The sequence below is a fragment of the Manis javanica genome, chromosome X, assembly GCF_040802235.1.
Source record: "Manis javanica isolate MJ-LG chromosome X, MJ_LKY, whole genome shotgun sequence".
In the NCBI taxonomy this organism is placed as follows: domain Eukaryota; kingdom Metazoa; phylum Chordata; class Mammalia; order Pholidota; family Manidae; genus Manis; species Manis javanica.
In genome coordinates this window covers 100,439,236-100,460,552 of record NC_133174.1, presented here as the reverse complement: position 1 = coordinate 100,460,552, position 21,317 = coordinate 100,439,236, and the positions used below count along the sequence as shown (strand labels likewise).

The following is a 21,317-nucleotide window of genomic DNA, read 5'->3' as shown; positions in this document are numbered from 1 at the left end:
GTATTATTTGACTTGTAAAAGTAAAGAAAATCTAGGTGTCTGTAGTGACGTGACTCTTTTGTCTGTGGTATCTCAGTTGATAGTATATAAAACTGAATATTAGAACTGTTGGAGGACCAAGTTTGATGAGGGCAAGTATGTATGTATTCTGCTATCTCATGTCATCTAGAAACATTAAGCACATCTGCTGAAGACTCATTAACAACCTGTCCTGGGTTTATGCTGTGGTACTTAGAGGTGAAAATACATTATCTTACCACAAAGACATTTTGATTCTTTAATCATTTCCCATGAATGCAGTAGAACATTTAACAGAAGATTCTACCTTGTAGACAGTGGTGTTAATGTGAAGGCCCGGTGGAGCTGCTCATGTTTTTGTGTGGCGACTGAAAGGGCATTGCTGTTTTACGAGGCAGTGTGTGCATCTTGGCCTTTCTGGAATCGATTGCACAGTGCGAGAGTTTTTCTCTCGTCAGTGCTGGCACGGTTACAGATTTTATGGGGGAGTCAGGAGAGAGAGATTCTTTATTTCTCCCTTGATTAATGAGAGATGAGACTGTTACAGAGGTGTCAAAAACATTAATTGTGGATTCTAGTGGTGGTTATGGAGTTAATGCAGTGGAAGGCATGGCGAAATACCTGTTTTCTCTTAGGCATTCTGTTCGTTACCTTGAATATGTGTTTAAAGTATGTTAATACTATAAAAAAGGTAATGATAGGGATTTGAAGGACCACTCCCCTGGTGGGGGTTACCTGAGTGACAAGTCATCAAAGAACCTAGAGAAATGGGCATAGCTGCTGCTGCTGAAATGGTATGGTGATCATTCATTATGCTCAGAATATGTTAGTCGTTTCTGCTTCTCAAATGAACCGAGAGCTGCAAAACTTCCAGACACAAAACTGGAATTTGGTGAATGAATTTCAAATTCAGTTGTGGCTTAGAAAACCAAAGAGAGGACAGAAGTAACACTGATATCTCATAGGATGAATCCAAATAAAACTTGCTATGATCCACATGACCACTGAAGATACTAAGTTGAGAAGTAGCTTAAAAGAAGAGTTGAAAAATCTGAACTTGACTGACGGGTAGACCTGGGCACAACTAGCTATAAGAACGCTCAGCTGATGAGTTTCAGACAAGTAGGGTAGAAAAGAGAAAAGCAGACCAGGGATGATGGTATTATACCTGGAACCACAGAAACCTTTAGGATTTCTAAGTTGCAAGGGTAGTCAAGGATGGTTTAAAGTCTGGTAAAATGTTTGGGATTCACTCTGTGCCCAGACAATTCCTTATAGAAATAGGTTTGAGTTTCTGTGAACCTGGAAACTAGAAAAGGCAGGGTTCAGGCTCACTGTTGGTGAATTATAGCAATCTGCAGATGGAAGCTATGTTTTATTTCCCCAAATAGAAAATGTCAGCATTAGCATATTCATTCAAATATAGTTACATGTTACACATTTTCAAGCAAAATGACTGAACTTGTAAGGATGTTACACAACTCAAATTCAACCCTAGAAACTTTTGGATTCCTTTACCTAGATTTTGTTTTTAGCATCAAGTATAAAGGCCAGGATTTTTATGTGGTAGCAGGTTTTTAGTTTATACACATACTTATGTTAATTTTAATATTCTTGACTACCAAGAAATTGTTGAGTATTGAAATATTTGTAGGGGAGTAGTTTTCTTTAGGAAATGTCCCCAGAGAATTTACTTCATTACAGGTGGCATCTCTTCAAGTAGCTTTAGAAGAGAAAACTGCAGAATGGAAACCTTCATTGTGAATCCGCTACCTCCTTTTTTATTCCTGTTCTGGAGTTCCCTCACTTCACTTTCACAGCATTTCTTTTGGGACTGGGTGGTAGAACCGGATGAGGGATGATTCTTGACTCCAGAAGTACAAAGTATTCAGTGGGGTTAGAAAGACCCTTGAACCTGCTCAGTGAGGTCGGCCTGGAGCTGCTGTAAGCCTAATTGTTTTATAATAAGGTGGCACATCTAGCCCTTGGGAGGAGAACATTCCAGTGCTCAGATAGCTCCCCAGTCCCCATCTTACATATCGGTGGTACCCTGCATTTATGCCATTGTTCTTTGGTTACATGAAACATTTGTGTGGAGTGAGCGGCTTATGGTTGCAGAAGCATGTGGTGACACTGGGACAGTTGTTTTGAACACAACTTTGAGACAGTCCCTAACCCTAAAGACTAGTTTTTAAACCTCATACAAAGAAAGTGCTAGCTTACAGACTTGTTTCTAGTTGTCCCTAACTGGGGGCATGAAGGGTCCCTAACTGGGATTGAAGGGTCATATTACTTAAGAAAGGAAATGGTGGCAGGAAAGAGGAGGTGGATGCTCTACTAGGGCATTACCAGAGGAGTAGGAACTGGCTGTGAATATATGGGCTGGATCCAGAGTGTTCCTTGAGTTTTCAGAACATGAAATCTCAACTCCAGCTTCTACTTTAGACATATTTAAAAACAAGTTGTAGCCTGTGGGGTTCCTTAAGCCGAGTACAGTAGTCCCTCCTTATCCGTGTATCATCAGGAGGCCAATAGTAGCTTCATGCTGTGTCACAAATTCACCTCTTTGTCTCATCACTGAGCATTTTATCATCTCACATCATCTCAAGAAGAAGGATGAGTACAGTACAATAAGATATTTTGAGAGAGATCACATTCATGTAGCTTTGAGTATATGTTTTTTTATTAGCTACTGTTAATCTCTTACTGTGCCTAATTTATAAATTAAACTTTATCATAAGTATGTATGTAGAGGAAAAAAACAGTGTATGTAGGGTTCAGTTACCCACAGTGTCAGGCATCCACTGCAGTGTTTGGAAGGTATTCACTATGGATAATGGGGACTACTGTATATTGAGAACCCTTGCAGGGTTTGGTGATATCACAGTCTCCAGAGGAAATCTGCAAAATTGAGTCAAAACTGTCTTTTTCTCAAAGGTGGGATTATTGTTTGTAACACATTTATTTTAATGCTTTAATGAGATGCAGGCTACTCATTTTGAAGCAGCTAATTTGAGTTGAAAGAATTGTTATTCAGACAATTGATTTCTCTATTTTGCATCATTCAGAGCTTATGTAGGACTAAAGTCATTTTATTTGTCTATTCTCTTATAGATAAAACAATTTGTCATGAGATCATGAAGAATGTTTCTTTTTCATTGGGAGGAGTGATTAGGAATTTGTTTAGGATGGAAAATCATTTCTTAGATTGCTTCTGCTGCTGACCTCTACCTCCTGTGTGAAGGAAAATCAATGACGTTTCGAAGTTGCATAAAACTGTTCTGTGGAATGATGTAAACTTCTACAATTTGTATTGAGTTTGGTACTTAGCCAGGTCTGGGGCCATGTCCTGCTATTGCCAGGCCTTTTTTTTTTTTTTTGCTTTTACCTGCACTGCCCCATTGCTGCTGAAAGATCAGGATATGGCCTGGGCTTTGCTCCAGGTGCTGAACTTCAGTGCCTTTCTCTTCGACTTTCGGGCTAGCAGCCCTGGAAACCAATAGATGGAGGTGTTGGAAGCATTTTGATATGGTATTAACCTTTTCTTATTCTTTAAAAATCTGGCTAGTAAGACACTGTCACATAACCATCAGACCTCAAGATGCGTGGTAATAACTTTTGTTTTCAAAACTTCCTATGTGTTAACCTTTGTTGTGATTTTGAAGAAGAGTAAGCAGTAGATTGTCTCATATATATGAGAAGGCCAATCACTTTCTTGCCTTTTACTACTTACTGCTCACATTGGTTGCAGATGCTTCAAAGAGGATGGAATTATAACCTAGCTTAAAGATATATTTTGGATTAAATAATCACAGAAATCACTGCAAAGGGACATCTTAAAAGGCAAATTGCAGTGCAGAGGCAGCAGAAGTTAAATGCTTCAGGGGTAAACGGGCAGTAGTATCTACTAGGAAATCTCAGCACTGTTGAAATTATAGCAGGTTTCTTGGCTGACCTTTGTATGGGAATACATAACTCCCCTTCCTTAGGCAGTATTTCACTGAGATGGGAAAAAGACTCTTGCTCTGCTGGGGATTTTTTAGTACTCTGGTGCTTTTCTTTAAATCTGTTCTTGAAATTCTTGTTTTGGATTTCATCTTCTGCAAAAGTGCCTTATATTGAGGCATTTCACATACTTAAGTAATGAAACCTCCCAACTAATTAAACCTCCATTGGGTGTGTTCAACAGTGGAACTAATGTATTCCAAATTTTACACTTGCCGGAGTATTATTATAACCAGAAGGCAGTGTTGTTTGTAACAGCTGGCTAGTAGTCTGTAGATGAAACTGATCAAGACGTTTTAGTTAGTTTTCTGTGTGTTTTGGGTCTGCAGTTTTCTTTCTTTTTCAGAACCAGCTTTCATCCTTTGGCTTTACATACTTTTCCTTACCCCAATATTTGAAGGAAGTTTAAAAACCATAAATTTTTAGGCAAGCCAGATGATTACCCAAGCAGTAACAAGTATAATTAGTAACCCCAGAGGGCAGCCATTGCTATTAGCTGTTTAAAAAATATATAATCATCTGGTTGGGCTATTACTATAGGGTTGAGGGTTGTCTCACGGGTGACCCTTCTTTAGTATTCTCACTCTTTGTGTTGGTCTGATAGCTAGTTAAAATATTATCTTGAATAGTATGCTCCACCAGGACAGGGCATAGTATATGCTTACTAGATAGTTCTTGAACCAAATGCGTGTGCCTGTAGTTTCTCCTCATTTGGGAAACTAGATTTTTAAAAATACTATAAAGGAAAAGAGTTGTTATTGGCTATACCTTTAAATTCCTTGTTATGGTGGTTAGTCTTCAGCAATGATGACTACAAAACAAGAAAATAGGGACTTAACCATTTGTTTCCTGTTTCAGAGGGTCTGTGCTCAATAGGGTGATACCACGTTCATATTTAAGAGAGGCCATAATAGTCTTTACAAGTTTCTGTTACGCTAGAAGCATAGTGATTGACTACCAGAGAAGTTTTATTCCAACATATTCTTGTTTCTATGTAGGGATCTCTTAACCAAATGGATTCTTTCTTCCAGAGTCTTAATACATGGCTTATTTTTTAAAAGAAATATTGCATTTTGGAATAATTTTAGATTTACAGTAAATTTGTAAAGATAGAGCTTTTGGATATCTTTACCCCTCTCCCCTAGTGTTAACATTTTACATAACATTGGTGCAGTCCTCTTAACTATAAAATTTATTTGAATTTCCCAAGTTTTTCTACCAGTCTTTTGTTTCTGTTACAGGATCCAGAATTGTTATTCACATTTATTTTAGAAAAATAAAAATAGATAAAGAGACAAAGTATGGGTAATCTCCCTACCCAGAGTCAGCTAATTTTTTTTAGTATATTTCCCTCTGTATTTTTTTCTATAGAGAATATAAATCCATTTCAGAAAAAAACTGCATTTCCCTAAGACAGGTTACAAAGTGTGTTTAACATACCATTTTGTAATTTGCTTTTTTACAGTTAATACAGCATTTACTTTTTCTGTGAACGTCTCCCCATGTCTGCTTTTTATAGTTTAATCTGTTCCCTATCCTTAAGTACTTTGTGTTTCCATTTTTTTGCTTAGTTAATTCTTCATGACTTAAGGCCAAACTGTGCATGTGTTCTTAACCTTTTCAACAACAAACCTGAGAAATATGATACCCCACAGTAACAATGGCTCATTAAGCCAGTGATTCTAAATATGTGGGTGTTAGGGTGAACTGTTTGAATTTGCTGTTTTTTGTATGTGTTTGGTTTTTTACTATTGGCAGTTTTATATGGTTCAACCTAATAGTTTAAAGTTTGAAAAAGCTTCCTAGGCTATTCAGATCCCTTTTTCTCCTCACACCAGAATCCCTATCACTGCACTGAGAATCTCTGCATTATTATGGTGAGTTGGCTCTGAAACAGTTTGGCCAGGCAAAAATGTTGACAAACTCACCTTTCAGGTGTTTCTAATTAAACACTACTTCCTGAAGACCGATGCAGAAAGGTTGAACTCCAGTGAAAATAAGGCTTTTGAGCATTCAGCCTAATCTGCAAGAGAGCCAGGGGCATGGTTGCCACCCAGTGGTACTTTAAAGACCAGCAGCTTATGTTGCTCTACCCCTCTCCAACATACATACCAAATACTTCTCTTTCTTTCTCTTATGCTGGTCCATGTTCATGGTCTCACTTTCCTTTTCTTCTCTCCACCCATGCCAGCAGCACTTAATGGGTTTCATTGGGCCCAGCTGATAATATTCAGGGAGGTACACTAGCCATGTAATTTTGCTAGTAGCCATATAATTTTAAATACCTTTATTTAAAGGCTTTGGAATATGAGACACGAAGAAGTGTAGACACACTGAGTAGACTGTTACTTGCTATGCTTGTGTGAAGTTATGAGGCCTACCAATAATGGGCGTAAAGTTTGTGCTATATCAGAGTGTCATTTCTCATGTTTAATTTCAGACTTGAGATGTGAGAGGAAAGCACTCCTGTATATCTCAGATGTGAAGAGGCATAAACTTCGACTTACAGTGATAGATTTAACTCAGAAATCATTTTTTGGTTTCTTTTCTTTTCAGTATGACTTGTTATTTTATCCTACGTTCATTCAAGTACTATTTAGTAAGTACATACCTGTATTGTGCTAGGTTCTGGGTATTATCGTGATGATGAGGATAGCCATGACCTCTGCTTTAAGGAACTTGCCATCTACCAGGGGAACAGAAACGTGAACAAGTTTAGGTGCTGTGCGCTATTCGTGCTTGCAGAGCAAATAGCAGAGGCACCTGACATAACCTGGGGAGGTCAAGGAAACCTTTTTAGAAGTGTCATTTTAAGACCTAAAGGAAGCCAGGAAGAGGGAGAAGAGAATGTTCTTGGCAGAGGGAAAAGCGTGTGCTGGATGTAGAAGTGAGAGATTAAGCTTGGTGCTCTTGAGAAACTAAAGGAAGATTATGATGGCTACAGCTGTGACGTCGACTGTAGGCTCTCCACAGTCCTCATAGGTAGTAGTCGTTGTCCCTCCATTTTAGAGTTGTGGCAAATGAGCCAAAGAGGTTATAGAACCTGCCCGAGGTCACGCTACTGTAGTAAGTGGCATAGCCAGGAATTGGACCCAGGTCACCTGGCTCCAGCACACTGGCTCCTCACTGCCATTGTGGACTGTCTCTCACTAGGGCGCATTGTGTTACACTGGAGCGTCGTTGTCTACCTCCCTAGCCTTTGATGAAGGATAGCGCCTTATCCTGTTAATCTGTGGGGTTTTTTTTCTGATGGGCCAAGTTAAATAAAACCATTCTTAGTAAACTGAATGTTAGACTGCACTAGGCACAAGTTATTCCAAGAGCTGGCATTTATAAATATGTGAAGAATTGCTTAAGCTTTTCAGCATCTGGGTCTGCCCAGAAACTCCCCAGTTGGCTTTAGTCCTTTCTCATTCATTTGGAATCAAAAATCTCAGTTGAAATGCAATTCTAAGGTTGCTAACCTGTGTGTTCCTGAAAATCATGGATGGGAAGTTGTAATTGGTGGTTTTTTGTGCTAGTATAAGATACGCATTCCCCACGAGGCTAGAATGTTTGGTTGCTGACATCAACTTGGCCATCTCCTTTTCTCTGATTTTTAAGTTAGTAAGAGGGCAAACACTACTTCATAAATAGGTTTATAGTTTAAGAACCTATAAAATAATTTAAAAACCAATAAATGGAGATAGTACTTTCTTACGGTGGATCTGATTTATCCTTTATGTACTTAAAATACAAGTGTCGTTTTGTAAGATGATTTAAAAACCTATAAATGGAGATACTACTTACGGTGGATCTGATTTATCCTTTATGTACTTAAAATACAAGTGTATGTTTTGTAAGATGAGGAATTGAATTCAGTTTGAAGTTATCAGTGAAGGTTTAGCCTAGATTTGAGAAGCTGGACTATAAATATCCAGTTGTACATGAACTATTTATGATTGTTGTAATTTCATATTGTTGAAACACTTGGAATAAAGAGTCGGGTGTGTGTTTGTGTAATGGCACAAAGCTGGTGCTTTCATTTACTTGCCCATTTGTATATGACTGGATTCAATCAGGAGTTTAGTACATGGAAGGGTCTTGTAGTCAGTTGGTTTCTGCTCATGTAGCTACACATTCTTGCCTTGTTCTCTGTCAGACTGGTTAGGGTTATTACTAGAGTCATCACTAGAAATGTCTTTGCCAAAAAAGAAAGGGGGGGGGTGTCTGATAACAATTGTGCCAGGATGGCAGGGAAACCTTGGGGACAGACTTTGGCGAGCTTGGAAATGTGATCTCTGTCGTTTTAACCAATTCATACAGATACCAAATTTGTGAGCTTAGCTTCAGAAGCACTGGCTCAACCCAGTCGAGTTAACCAGCAGCCACAGATAGATTTTCCTTTACTTTGGAGATAAAACATTAATTTTCAAGTAAAGGTGTTACTGTATATTGCAGTGTCAACCATATTCTTTTGATAATTTTTGGTCTTGGGAACTCTGTGCTGCCTAGGCCCCATGGAGGTTATTGCAGGACACATTTGTGGCTGTGTGGGCCTTAACAGGAAGTGAGATTACTTAATGAATGCTTCAGTGTTGCCTGAAACATTTTGAAATGAAAACTTGGAGGGAAAGAAATGATTCAGCCTTTTTTCTGCCACCTCCGTTTTGAAGTCAGCTAGTACGCATTTGTAACATGATGTCATAGTTGATGGGAATGTCTGAAGCAAGACAGTCTTAGGTAAGATGATAGCCTCTGAAGTTCCCCTAGAGTTCAGGTTGTAAATAAGTGGGTACTAATGGGTAAACTACCTGACATCCCCCTCGCTCATAATCCGTTCTCCTGTGTAGAAAGCAAAGAATTAATACCCATTTGGTGCCTTGTCCTTGTGATAACCTCTCCTGGGAACAGGCCCCAATTCACCCAGGGGCTGATTCTGCTCAGCTGAAAAACATTTTCCTTATGGAGCAGAAGAGTGTAAGGATTAAGTCTTCCCCAGATACCATCTGGCATTAGAGTTGTTTTAATAGGATAAGTGAGTGGAACACTGGGCTTTAAAGAAATGATTTAGATTCCGTCTGTGTGGAACCCCTCATGATTGTCTGGCCATTTGATACTGTCTATTTGCTTGCTAGCAATTGTCTCATTTTGATATAGGAGACCACAAGGAAGTTTAGCTTTAGGAAACATAGTTATAGCAAGAAAAAAGAAACTTAATTTTGTTTAGCTTCGTAGATATTACATGAGCAAAAACATTTATTTTACTTTGAGTTTAATTTATAACAGAAGTGTCTTGTTCTTTACACAGGGCAGTTTTGGCTCCTTTAACAGTATCACTTTGCCACTTGGCATAGGGTGTAGGGCAAAACACCTTATGAGGCCATGTGCACTGTCATTTACCAACATACACATACACAGACACACACTAGAATTAATTGAAAGACTGGTGCTATATTTTCTACTTATTTATTAAATGATGAAAGTTATGTTCTCTGTAGAAGTTTTAGAAAATGTAGGAGAAAAAAATACAAGAAAAAAACTGTCACCTGTAATTCTACATCCCAGAGATTAACATTTCAGTTTGTAGCCTGCATGTATTTAAAGAAGTTGATACTGGAAGTTTCACCTTAAACCAATTTCACTTAATATATCTTGAGCATTTTCTCATATCCTTCAATATTCTTTGACAATGTTGCATTTGATGACTATAGTATTTGATCATATGGATACATCATTATTTTACCAGTTTCCTTTTGGGCCTTTGAAATTATTTATAGTTTTTCTGTTGTCTACATCACAGTGATGATTCTTGTCTACATTTTTTGTGTGTGTACTTCTATTTCCTTAAGGTATTCCTAGAAGCAGAAAGTGAAATTACTAGGTCATGAGGTTTGACTTAAGGCCTCTTGATGCATATTCCCAAGTGGCTTTCTTTAAAGCTTGTACCAATTTATACTTCTGTCAAGCTGTATATAAAGTGCCTTTTTGTATACATTTTGGCAGCATCGAATAATTTCTTTATTCTTAATTGGCCCTCCTTTTGATGGAACCCAGTGCATTACTGTTATTTTATTAAATGAAAATTATTTGCGGCAGAAATGGAAGTGAGGATGTAAATAAGCAGTAGTTCTACAAGGAACTGGTAGCCCCAGATGCTTTGAGGATCATGAAAACTAGCCACATTTTAGCTCTAAGAGCCTGTGTTCCTAAAAATATATTTTCCTCTCTCAATTAGTTTATCAATCTCAACTTTAGGGGAAAGTGCTAATTTTTTCCTCCTAAAATTATTGTTCCATGAGTACTTCTTGTTTATCATAGGTTAGTCCTTTCTGTGCATATATTTATTAAGACTTGTGTTTTTGTTATCTTTAAGAACAAAATACAACTTCTGGCAAAAATTGCACGGATTTTTGGGAAGTTTATACGGGAGTAATTTCTGGTCAAGATCACCTAAAGTCACAAACACTTCTTTCAAGTATTGTTTTAATGAAAGCCTTATAAATACAGAATCATCCATGTATCAACACACTTGACTACACTTGGAAGAGATTTGGTTAAGTCCAGTGTTTGATATTATGTAATCTATTTGTTCCAAAAGTTTAAAAGTCAGTATGGTAAGATTGTTGGTCCTGAGTCAAGATTTACCAGTGCAACAGCAATTTTAATCTTTTAAAACATTTTTTCTCCAGCGGTTATTTCATAATAGTCGTGATATATTAGGTGGACCTTGCAAGTGATTTATTGATGTTTGTGACTTAAAAAAAATTCTTATTTAAATGCAATTGGTATATTGAGAATTTTTAAAGAGAATGTATTTTTCCCTCTTGATACTGCTCATAGTTTAATCTTCGGTAACCAAAGGGGTAGGAGTAGGAGTAGTACGTGTTTTTGTTGTTTTCTAATATTCTCACATTCATCTTTACAATAAAACTAATCAATACTGATAAGAAAGAAATTCTTAATTTTACTGTATGGGGAAAGCACATAAGATTCTTTCCTAATGTTCTAGAAAGCAGACCCTATTTTTGTTTCCATGGTCATTTGGAAAGGAAAGTGGGAAGAATTTCTTTTTAGAGGCTAGTTCACTAATTTTATTTTAAAACCTATTTTGGTTCTGAAAGTCTACAACCTTGTATGTGAAGAGTAGAATTTATATGCATGTAGTCTATCTTCCTGTTCCAGGTAAAGTCCAGTACTGACATTGTAGGCTAGGTGCTATATATATGTATATGCACACAAAATTCACACATATATGCATACATACACATAGGTACACATAATATGCATATATGTATATATATTTAGTTTGCCATACTAATTATAGAGGGAGCAGTTATGTAACAAAATGGGTGATAACAGAATTCTTAGGTACAGTTGGAATATTTCTCTTGGCACTCAGACTGTCTTTCAGCTTCGGTAAAGACAATGGGCGTAGCATAAATAAGCATTTATTCAAAACTGAGAAAGTGAAACAAAATACCCCAGAATATTACAGGTTTAAATATGCAAAGAAATATCCATTTTTGCCATGTATATGCTCTTCCAGCACTGAAAATAATAATTTTTGAATTACAATTAGAATGAATTCTGTTTGGCTAAAATTATCATCATTCCAAAATATAATGGCAGTTTTTTGTTAAAAATACTTTCCCCACATATCTGCTGAAGAGGATAATGGAGGATACTGTAAAAAAAAAATCCTATCTTAAAAAGAGTTACAAATGAAGTGAAGGCTGATATTGTGAAAAAAAAATAATGATTTAAACCAGCTGTATTCTCTGACAAGTGTTAGGTAATTTCTCTTATCCATTCCAACAAATATTTGATGCTATTTCTAAGCCAAAGGTCATAGAGGTAATAAGACACAATCCTTGTCCTATTAAACTTACTGTTTAGAAAAGTGATTAAGATAAATTCACATATGAGGCAATATAATACAAGTTTAGAGCTGTTAGAGGAGACTTATAAATTCAAAAAAAGGCTGGAAATTTTAGCTTGAGGTGTTAGGGAAGGTATCCCAGAAAAGGTGGCTTTTAAGCAGAATTTTGGGTAGAAAGAAGAGCATGAATAAAGTCTCTGAAATGAGAACTTTGGAGAATGTGAATATGACTTTTTCTAAGGCAGTAAGTGGTTTATTTTGGGTGGAGGAGAGGTTGGGTAAATGTTCTTTTAATCTTGATTTAACATTAATATTAAAATTTATAGGAAAATATTTAATGCATACTAATGGAAGTATAATTAGGTACAGCCTTTCTGGAATGTAATTCTGTAGTATATATCAAGAGTTTTGTCCCACCCACCATTCCACACATACCAAAGAAAGATCTATCTTTGACCTGGTAATCACACTTTAAAGAGGTATGAGGGAATAATTTTTAAATTTTGAAGTAGGAAAATGACCCAGAAGCCACAAAGGAGACTACTGATGCATATTACTGCTTAAAACTTAAAAACCAGTGTTTGGCCTAAAGCACCCAGAATGGAGAAATGCTCTACTGGGAAAAATATTTATAATACATCATATAAATGTATTATATATATATATATACACATATATGTATATATATATATATATATTAAGGAAATGCTTATTTAATATATAATATATAAATGCTTATATATAAAGCATAATATACTTATATATAAAAGCATAATATATAAATGCTTATTTCCTTAATATATAAAGGGCTTTTATGCATCACTAAGAAAAAGCGAGTAATCAAATGAAAAAAATGGATGAAGGACTCGAAGAAGTTATTTATATAAGAAGTTCAGATATAGTGAAATATTTTCTTAAGTTCATTGAAAAATACCAAGTTAAAACTGTTTTTGGTACCTATCAAACAAAGGTCAATCCAATCCAGTGTCTGAGGGGATGTGGGGAAATGGGCACATTAATATACTCCTGCTGGGAATGTGAAATGATACATTCTTTTTTAGAGGGTGTTCAAAAATATTTCTAGAAATTAATTTTAGACTTTCACAAGAGAGCTGCTTTAAATAGCACACCATTTCCATGGACTGTACACCTAGCTCCCCCTAATGTTAGCATCTTACATAACTATATTATAGTACAATTACCAAAGACTAAGAACTTAATGTTGGGACAATGCTATTCATTAAACTACAGACTTTATTCACATTTTATTAGTGTTGCTACTAACATTTTTTTTCTGTTCCAGGATCCCACATTACATTTAGTTGTTGTATTTCCTTCATCTCATCCAGTCCATGACAGCTCCTCAGGCTTTTTGTCTTTTATGACCTTGACAGCTTTGAAGAATACAGGTCAGTTACTTTGCACACTGCTCCTAATTTGGGTTTACCTAATGTTTTTTCATGGTTAGACTTAGATTATGCAGTTTGGGCAAAAATACCACAAAAGCGATGACGCGTCCTTCTCAGTGCAGTATGTTGGGGTACTTGATGTTAGTGTGCCTTGTTACTGGTGATCATAACCTTGGTCACCTGGTTAAGGTAGTGTCAGCTATGTTTCTCCACAGTAAAGTTACAGTTTCTCTCTTTGCAGCTAACAAATATTAATACTTATATTATATTATATTATATTATATTATATTATTTATATTATAGTTATATTATTTATTATATTAATGCATATTTGAGGGAGCTACTTTGAAACCATGTGTATATCCAGTTCCAGCTTTGAGCTTTCACTCACCAGTGTTAGCATCCACCAGTGGATTTTGCCTGTATCAGTTATTACTGTGGCATTCTAATGGAGATTTTTTATTTCCTTTATTTCTTCCATATTTATTAATTAGGATTCTTCTATAAGGAAGACTTGTGTCTTGTCCTTCAGTTAGTTGTTTCAATCACATATTTGTATTAGTATGGACTCATATGCATTTATTTTGTTCTTTGGAGTATAATCTAATACTATTGTTATTTCTTTTGTGCCTCAAATTGTTCCAGCTTTGATCACTGGGAGCTCTTTTGGGTCGGCCCCTATGTCTTTTAAACCTGTCACACCTTTTTTAAAGTACTTCCTTAGTTTCTGGCACCAGAAGATACCAGGCTCAACTTTTATTTATCCTGACTTGGCTCTGAATCAGCTACCTCTCCAAAGAGCCTGTTTCTTTCTGTTGGAGAATGGTAATTGGAAACCCAAGATTTTGGTGCTAGATATGGTCATCGCTATTAGGTGTCTTCTGCTTCTAGACCTGGGAGGCAACTTTAATAGACTAGAATCTAAAATAGTATGCCCTTTTGATCCAGCAATTCTGCTAGAAATACATCCTATAGAAGCACTGGCATAAATATATTACTAAAGATGTTCATTGCTGTATTTCTAATGATGAGAAATTAGAAAAATGAAAAATGTCAATCAATAGGAAAGATTGGTTAGACTTAATTTGATATGGTCAGATCTGTGTGCTCTATCATGGAAAAACCATGTAAGACCATGTACAAGAATAGTTTTTTTTTTTAAAAAGAAGGTTGCAGGCCCTCAGATAGTATGATTCAATTTATGTTTAAAAATTGTGTGTGCGTGTATTAGAAAATGCTTAGAAAAAGTCCCTGATGGTATCCACCAAACTATTAAAAGCTGTTATTTATGGAGGATTGAATAAAAATGATCCTTTCACTTTGTATTCTAATTGTGTTATGTTTGAATTTTTTGAAACTGCTTTATTGAGATAATGAATATTTTAAAAACACTTTCTGTTTTAGATTACCTAACTTGTTCGTGAAGCAGCCTTCTAATCTATGCCTCTCTGGAATTATCTCCATACTCTCAACACTATACAGGATAGATTTTTGGCAGTTTTACTTAGGTTATAACATTTCTTTAATAACATTTTAATTTGTATGACTCAAGTGACCCACAATCTTAAAAACATTTAAGACTCCTGGGCCACTCATACTCTAGTATGTTCTTAAGAGGAAAACATTCTGCTGTAGCTTAGATTCTCAGCAGTCCCCTCCAGTAGTTTGGATGGTGTGGTTGTCTCTTAGGCCAGTTTTAAATGAGTTGTTTCCTTTTTTATGATTTTTAAAAATCAGTTTTTATATAAACAGTTTTTATGGATATTCTGGAAGGTGATGATGAATCAGCACAAAGAATAGAAAAATCTTAAACATGCCAAAAACTCAAAAATATTAAAACATAAAATTTACCTGTAGTCCTACTACATAGCAATAACTAGCATTAATATTTGGTGAGTATCTTGCTCATTTTTCTGTGAATATGTACCCACTCAAAATATACGTGTGTATAATGTAGTCATACATACTCTTCTGTACCTGTGTTACTTCTTGATTTCAACATTTGTAACCTTTGAATTGCATTTGAGTATGGCAGTTTTCATCCACTAAGTACTTAGCACAATATATGACATACGTATTTATCTAAAACAAGACCTATTATAAAAGATCATTGCTGGGAATTGTCTTGTAAGGGACTCACCAGAATTTACTTTTAGATTTGAACACTAAGTGCATAGGACTTTGTTAATAGTCCTTTTCTGAAACATACTCTTTTAAACTTAATAAGATTGGTCCTTGAGACATTAAGTATGGGGGTGGGGCATGGGGATTCATCGTGCTTGAAACATTTTGAACAAGTGCTATCACAAGTTTAGTATTGACTTCTGGAAGAATGTTTTCAAAATACTGGTTAACAGACTAACTTACTTTCAATGAGGGCAAAAACTAAGCACATAAATTGTTTGTTTTTAAGTTTGTTTCAAAATATGAGGGTTGTTTGAATGAAGTTGAACAACATTGCCTTCTATGTGTATTGTTTTCCTCTTTGTCACTCTCTTGTTAGCGGCTTGGACACTGTTTTGCTCCCTGGTGTTCAGTGAGTAAGGCTTTCTCAGTGCTGCCTCATTCCCTGATTGAAATATGACAAATTCTAGGTGCTGTATTATTTTTTTCATGCCGCCAAGTAATTGTTAAGGAGAAACAAACCATATTATATGCTTCAGTCTGCTTAAAAATTTGCTATGCTAAGGGTTATAAAAACTTGCATACCTATGAAAGTGAAAAGTATGTCTAAAATTTGCATTATAATTTTAGCTGAATCATCCCTCTTACCATTCCTCTGTAAATAGAAACTTCATGGTGATAATCTGCTTTGGTCTTTTATATTAAATTATTTCTGCAATTTATTTTAATAGGATAACTTGAAGAGGAGGGCCCTGTTTTGTAGGGGTGGGTAAGAGTGGCCATGAGAGAGGTCAGCGCAAGGTCAGTTTTTGTGTTGTGTAGATAAACTTAATTAGGCTAGGTTAGGAAATGTGATTTGTTTGCCTTTTATCTGCTGGGCAGCTGTTTCTCTATCTTTTTTTATGATGAAAGAAATGACCTTTAAGGTTATAGGCACTGAGAAAAATGATGTCTGTCTTTTGTATTGAAGAACCTCTGAGAGTTGCTTCATCTCCATTTGGTCGAGGGCTGTAAGGCCGCAAATAAGTAGAAGGCTGATACTGAGAGAATTCTCTGACAATTTTTAATATCCTCTCCAGCTTCTCCCTCCATTGTGCCAATAACCAAGTGTTAACTATCCTTTGCAAATATTTACTGATGAAATGACTTTACAAATTAAGCAAACTAGTGGTTAGTTTTTCACATCCCCTGCCCCATAGGTCTTCAAATGATTTTATAGAAGGTGGTTTTTTGTTATCAGTTATCTGAATTAATCTGTGAGGGTAATACATACATTTATATGTATATATTTATACATATATAGAAATATATTTTCCTTTCACAACATTCTCTTTTGAGCCCTTTGGATTTCATTTTAATATGTGTATGTACAGTTTTAGTCTCTTTGTGTTAATATCAAATGTTAGCCCTCTGGGAGGAAAAAAGAAAATGTTGAATAGAATGCCTTCTGTTTATAAATAGTCTTAACCATTTGTGTTCATACATGTACTGATACTGTCACCAGCACCCTCTGCCCAAAAGTAGATTGTGGATATTGAAGTTGAAAAGTTGTTCTGTGAAACAAAACAAAAGGTATACTCAGTTAGTGATAGGTCTGGGTATAAATCATTCTTTACTTTCATCCTTCTAATGGAAGCAAAGGAGAAAATTAACCATCTGAATTAATGCCAGCTAATTAGTGTGGTGATTAGTTATATGGTTGTTTGTTTTGAGACTTCCATTTGGGGTATCTAGATTAAAAACAACAGTTGAAGGGTTATTCTCATAATCATATGCAAGTGATGCTGGGGTTCTTGTTCACAAAGCCGAAGAATGAGCTTCACAAACAGTCAAGGTAGGAGAGCAAGGTACAGGCTTTATTTAGAGATAAAGTGAAAGGACAGAGCTCCTGGCTCACGCCTGGAGGGGACAGGAGAGTCCCTAGTGGTGCGTTGTCTAGGGGGTTTTATAGGCAGTTGGGGGTTTTTCCAAGAACATGAAAAAAACTTAGGGGTGTGGGTTTGTTAAGTGGTCCCTGAATATTTAGAATTAACTTAACACAAGCAACTTCCTCTGATGATTTCTCTCTGAGATACCAGCATCTTGGTCTGGGAGCATATGAAACAAGGCCACCTGCTCAGCCCCCAAGGTGGGCTGAGGTATTTGCTAAAGAGTAAGTTAAGAATTTCTAACGTTTTAACTTCTTGGGTATTAAAATGCAATCTTATCTTTAAGGTGGAATCCTTCTTGCCTTTTACTGTGTTGTTTATGCCTGTGCTTAATTGCTATAAATTAGGTGCCCAGTTTGCAAAATCACTTCATCAAATCTGAAGGAGGAAAGACAGCACATAGGCCTGGGGCTTTTAGTATGCTAAAGTGAATCTTACACATGATTATAAATGGTTAGCATAATAAAACATTGCTACTCTTCTTTATGTGGGGAACATTAACTGATCTCACTGAAGAATGATTCTAGAGCTTAATGTTTAACGTAGAGTTTGAGTAGGGGGGTTTCCTTGCATGTAGTTACATTGCTCTGATTGCAAATATCCCGCCCTGCCCCCTCCGGAGGCCCTCACCCTACTCTGACTACATCCACAGTCCTTGTCTCACAAGTAGCACTGAGTACTACTGGATGAAAATGAAACCTCAGTTCTTCTTCAGAGTCATATACATAATATGCCCAGGGCATTCATGGTGGTGAAATTTAAGTAAACAATATCAGATGATTGAAGCGCATTATTTTACTCCTCTGAGTATTCAGATGATAAGTAGTTTTCTCCTACATTGTCCAAAATAGGTTAATCCTCAACTGTAAACTGACCCTAAACCTTCATAGCATTTGTATCTTGAAGAACATCACAAAACGGAGTTGTGTCTTGAGGGAAGATGAGAATATCTCGGTTTCTACCTAGACCAGTGCTGTATTTGAATTTGGAAAGAGCTTTGCATTATTTAAAGCAAATGATTCATTTTTGGTTTTAATGGGAAAATAGCAAGGTGCCTGCAGGCATTTGGGGGTGGTGATGTCTGGGAAGATTGACTGACCAGTTTCCTACTCCAGTTTCCTAGGTCTGACAGCTTTTGTCTTTGAAGTTGGCTCCTGTCCTGACTGCGGAGGATAAGAGGTATAAATAAAATGATTAAAAACATGATTCCTGCTTCTTGCCATTTTCTTTTCTTTTTTTATTGAGATATAATTGACAGATAACATTGTATAAGTTTAAAATGTATTGATTTGATACATTTATGTGTTACAATATGATTACCTCTATAGCTTTAGCTATCACCTCTATCATATCACATAACTATCATTTCTTCTTTATGGTGAGAACATTCAAGACCTAGTCTCTTAGTAACTTTGAGGTATATAACACAGTACTGTTGACTAGAAACATTATGGTGTGTGTTTGAGCTCCAGAACTTACTTAACTTCTAGTTGCAATTTGTACCCTTTCACAACATCTCCCAAGTTCTCCTACCCTCCAGCCCTGGGAACCACCATTCTACTCTGTTTCTAGGACTTCAGCTTTTTTAGATTCCTGTGTAAGTGCTAATGTTTGTCTTTGACTTACCTCAGTAAGTATAATGCCCTCAAGGTCCACCCATGTTGTTGCAAATGGCAGGATTTCCTTCTTTCTCATGGCTGAATAATACCCCATTGTATTTATACCACATCTTTATCCATCTGTTGGCAGACACTTAGTTTATTTACATATCTTGACTACTGTGAATAAATATGGGATTGCAGATATCTTTCTCTATCCTGTTTTCATTTCCTTTGGCTATATATCCAGAAGTGGGATTGCTGGATTATATGATGGTTGTATTTTTAATTTTTTGAGGAACCTCCGAACTGTTTTTCATAATGGCTGAACCAATTTAAATGCCCATGAACAAAAACAGTGCACAAGGGTTCTCTTTTCTCCATATCCTCGCCAATACTTGTTATGCTATGATGATGGTCATTCTGACAGGTGTGAGGTGATCTCTTATTGTGGCTTTGATTTGCACTTCCTAATGATTAGTGACATTGAGCACCTTTTCATGTACCTGTTGGCCATCTGTATGTGTTCTTTGGAAAAATGTCTATTCAATTCCTCTTCCCATTCTTTAATCTTGCCATTTTCCTATAGAGTTGTTACTACTAGTTGTTATAGTCAGGCTCAGTTACTTTTCTGAGATTGTGCTAGAATTACTTCTGGTCAGGCATTCATCTGTAGTCCTTTCTTGTTTTTCCTTTGGTACCTGTCTCATCATGACTTAAGGTGTACAGGTAACATGAAATGGCACTTGAGTTTTTTTCTTTTTTTTTAAAATAAAAATATCATTGACATACAGTCTTATATTGGTTTCAAATATACAACACAGTGGTTCAACAGTTACATGTGTTACTATATCCTCACACGAGTGTGATAGAATCCGCACACTCTAGTTTGGTCACTATCAGCATCATAAGATGTAACAGAATCATTAAGTGTATTCTCTGTACTGTACTACTGTTCCTGTGACCAGCTTATGTTGTGATTGTGAATTGAGTTTTTTTGAAGGGGTTCTTTTCTCATGTCACTGAACCCATAAATGTTGTCTCTTATTGCAGATTGAAATCACGAAAGATAAACGTGTTCTTAAGAGAAAAAGAGGAAATCTGTAAGTACTGCTTGAAAAACCTAAATTTGTCATTTTATCAACTTTAGTAGGAAAAAATTAAGTGGGCATACTAACAGGCAGCTTGACTATTTTTCTAGTGGGAAAAAAACCTGCCAATAATTCTGTCTATGTTAGAAAGGCAGTGTGTGGAAAAGTAAAATAGGAAAACTTTTTATCCTGTGCAATATCCAAAATTTTAACTGTATGTCCTTCATTTATAAATTGGAAGTAATGATTAAAATCTAAATGAAATCTTTTTCTTTGAGTGATACCAAAAAATGAAGTCATAGATTAGAGATCCAATTCTGAGTACTGAGGCTTATAGGCTGTGTGTTTTTGGCAAGCTGTTTAGCTTCCCTTGTCTCAATTTCCTCATCTGTAAAATGGGCTTAATAGTAAGTGTCCAGTGAATGGTTCATTATTACTGATGAAGTGAAATCTGTAGTAGTGTATACTTTCCCCCCAAAATTGAGGTTTATTCTAGTTACTCTTTCTCAAATTGATTTAACTGCATTCCTGACCTTCAAAAATTTAAATGTTAGCACTGTCCCCTTACTTAGGTACCCGCACTAGACTATAGTATGAAATAAAAGAAATATAACAGAGGACCTAAAATTAGAATCATAGGGTTTCAGCCTTGAAAATTGCCTAATCCAGTAGTCTCCAAACATTAATTTTTAGACTGGTGCTGGTCTCTGAAGAGTTTTTACTGGTCCATAGTAGGTAAAGTGAGAAAAATAAGGACAACAGGCCATGAGTTCTTCAAAGCTAAACTTTTTCCATTTAAAGGATTGTTTATTATTACAAGATATAGCCTTGTAATTTTGTGGAGTTAAATATGTTTGGTATTTTTTGAAATGATGTTGATAGTAAATGGTAGGTTTTAAAAAAATGTTTATACCTGACAATTGTCAACTGTGTCATTACCCCCATGATCCTTCTTTGTTTTAAAAACTTGATTGTCTGTGATATCTTAAAATTCAAATCCAGTTTTCTCATTTTACAGATGAGGAGATGACAAGTTATTAAATTTGGTCTAGGTCTTTACAGCTCAGCAAGCTGCTGAACCAGGACCAAAACTCTGTATACAACGTTGCCTCTCTTGCATTTCTGGTCTTCTGAGAATCGCTTTCATTAGAATAGATTATGAACCTGAAACAGAAGATCTAGTAGTTCTTAATGTGCTAATAAATATTTTTGAATTCCAAGTATAAAGATATTCTAAAGACTTACTCTTCTGGTATAGCTAAGTGCTAAAGCCTGCTGATTAG

The 21,317-nt window shown here is 36.1% G+C and overlaps 1 protein-coding gene across 9 annotated transcripts in view; it reads left to right on the top strand.

Moving 5' to 3' along the window:
* The window catches only part of ACSL4 (acyl-CoA synthetase long chain family member 4), an 86,284-nt gene that overhangs the window by 10,528 nt on the left and 54,439 nt on the right, over positions 1-21,317 (top strand). For 3 of the 9 annotated variants that reach the window (XM_017641735.3, XM_017641738.3, XM_017641737.3), the window contains exons 2-4: positions 13,188-13,293; positions 18,461-18,524; positions 19,997-20,046. The gene's annotated coding sequence lies outside the window, so the exon portion shown is untranslated. Of the gene's footprint in view, positions 1-13,187; positions 13,294-16,821; positions 17,570-18,460; positions 18,525-19,996; positions 20,047-21,317 lie in introns of those variants that run through there. The other 6 variants (XM_017641736.3, XM_073227995.1, XM_073227994.1 and 3 more) reach the window with 3 other exon arrangements.